This window comes from Poecilia latipinna, unplaced genomic scaffold (assembly GCF_001443285.1).
Source record: "Poecilia latipinna isolate Pla-1442-1.1 unplaced genomic scaffold, P_latipinna-1.0 Scaffold692, whole genome shotgun sequence".
Taxonomy (NCBI): Eukaryota; Metazoa; Chordata; class Actinopteri; order Cyprinodontiformes; family Poeciliidae; genus Poecilia; species Poecilia latipinna.
Window position 1 is genome coordinate 1 of NW_015113308.1, and position 2,486 is coordinate 2,486.

The window sequence follows — 2,486 nt, forward strand, 5'->3', positions numbered from 1 at the left end:
AAATGGGCTGACAATATGGGTCCCATTTTAGGTTAAACATATGGGCCTCATGTAGTTAGCCCAGACAAAACCCATGCCCATTCATCATTACATATCTAGCCCACAACTACACGATTCAATGCAGTTTCATGAAAAAAAAATAATAATAATAATTAAAAATGCACAATTAATGGATCCCAGCTATGCATGCTGGCTTAATTGGCTGCGAGAAAGATTGATAAAAACCCATGTACACAGAATGAAAGCGAAGTAGTTACTCTTTATAAATAATGTAAGTGGTTTTATCGTGTCAAGGTACTTTAAAAGCAACCTCCGCTAGCAACGTCATTAGTGAACCGATTTTATTCTGCCGCGTTGGCGCTCAAATTTACCGGTGAATGGCGCCGCAGCGTATTTGAAAATGATCTGGCCCAGAAGTTTGAAATCGCTCTGCATCCAAATATTCTTACCTCAATAATGGCAAATGACTTATTGTGGGTGTTTTAACAATATAAAAAAAATCACCTAAAAGAAAAAAAAAAAAAAAAAAAAGAACAAACAACTAATTAGGTCTTTCGGGGTACTCCGGTCATCCGAACCATTACGAGCAACAAATGTTTTAACTAGCGATTTAAAATCTCTTCCTAAAATTTGATACAATACAGACAAAACAGACAGAAGTGTACTTACGGATTCTTTAGTAGAAGGCCAGCGAACCTGCAGACTCCGCGCCAACGGACTGATGGGACTACGTTTGATTTTGAAACTGCATAACCATCCGCAGTTAACAATTGTTCGTTCTCCAAGAAACACGAGATTAATTTTGAGAGTAATACATCGGTTTAACAAATGTAAAACCGATCTAGCACTCATAAATTTTCTCAATAAAAATAAATAAATATAGTCGTCCTTATTCAAATGTGTTTTGGAACTTCTTTCTTTAGTGGATGTGTAAAGTGTCTACTTCAATTCACCAACCTTTATTGGCAACGGTGCCAGAGAAAAAATGAACAAAAAGGTTATTGAAAAAAGATTCAGATATAAAAATAATCATTAATAGATAGAAATGTTAAGTTTTTTTATTTTATGTATGCTGACAACTTGGAAAATGTTTACAGATGAACAAACATGCTAAAAATTTTACTCTTGTCTTTCTCACTTGAGTTTTGTTTGAATTCATTTTCTAAACATTTTGTAATATTTTTCACGATCTGATCTGAACTATTTCTCCAAATAAGAATTAAGTCCCTCTGTGAAAAAGCTGCAATGAACACTTTGGATGTCTGAACATCCAATGGATAATAAAATTAAATTAAATTACATTTAAAAAAAGAAGCAAGGACAAAAGTCCAGTCTGAACCATTACCTATTTTGAGTGAGCAGCAGAAGATTATGCATATTAAAACAGATATGTCACAAAAATGTTAGAACACGTCTGGACTGTTCTGGTGTAAAATAATAAAAAGGAAAAATGTTAGGAGTTCAAAGTGTAGCTTGAACAATACTGAACTGGTTTAAAAAATAAAGCATTGAAGCATATTTTGGTCTTCTGGAACCCTAGTGTAATGTCGGTGTTAGTAAATGAGCCAGACACAGAAATCATGTAGTGAGCATGTTGGGTTCAAATACAATACGTCTTTATGACCTCCAAGACAAGGTCACCATCCAAGGAGAGCTTTTCAATTTGTAGAAAGAAAAGCTTATACAATTGCTTCAACAATGTACCTTTTATCAACTCCAATACAGGCCAGCTGAGTAACAGTTTCCTTAGCTAAAGGCCATCAATCTGACATCTCTGGTAATTTTTTTCAAAGTTTTTATAATCTTGCTCTTGCAGCTTTTGCTTTTGACATATAGTGAAAAGTTTAAAAGTGACAGGGTAACCACATTGTCTAATCAGATTTAAAAAATTTTTTCCCATTACCCCACATGAAAAAGGATTAAGGTCTACATTTTCCTGCCCAGGTCTAACCCATGTATGGTCAGCCCATGCTTATGTCATGTGGGTTCAATGTGGTCAGCCCACATGGGCTTCCCATGTTGGGCCCTTGATAATGAAACTGCATGGGCCCCACTTAGTGTTGCCCATTTCTGTCCCATCCCCAGTTAGCCCACATAAAAAAGGAATGGGGCCTACATACGCATGCCCAGGTTCAACCCATGTACGGTCAGCCCATTCTTATCTCATGTGGGTTCAATGTGGTCAGCCCACATGGGCTTCCCATGTTGGGCCCGTGATAGTGAAACTACATGGGCCCCACATAGTGTTGCCCACTTCTGCCCCATTCACAGTTAGCCCGCATTAATGCTGAATGGGGCCCATATGTTTAGCCCTAATGGGCCAGCCCAAGTGGGCCCCATTTTAGGTTACCATATCGGTCCCATAAAGTTAGCCCAGATAAAACCCATGCCCACTCATAACCCATGTAGCCCACATCAAACCCAAGTGGGGCCCACCTATGCATGCTGGCTGGGTATTACACCAAGCACTGTAGCTAATATTAGCT

At 38.0% G+C, this 2,486-nt stretch overlaps 1 long non-coding RNA gene across 1 annotated transcript in view; it reads left to right on the plus strand.

Moving 5' to 3' along the window:
- The first annotated feature begins 1,356 nt into the window (after window positions 1-1,356).
- Window positions 1,357-2,486, plus strand: part of LOC106954952 (uncharacterized) — a 6,323-nt gene continuing 5,193 nt past the window's right edge. The window contains exon 1 of the long non-coding RNA XR_001426465.1: window positions 1,357-2,130. This is a non-coding gene — a long non-coding RNA (uncharacterized LOC106954952). The remainder of the gene's footprint in view (window positions 2,131-2,486) is intronic.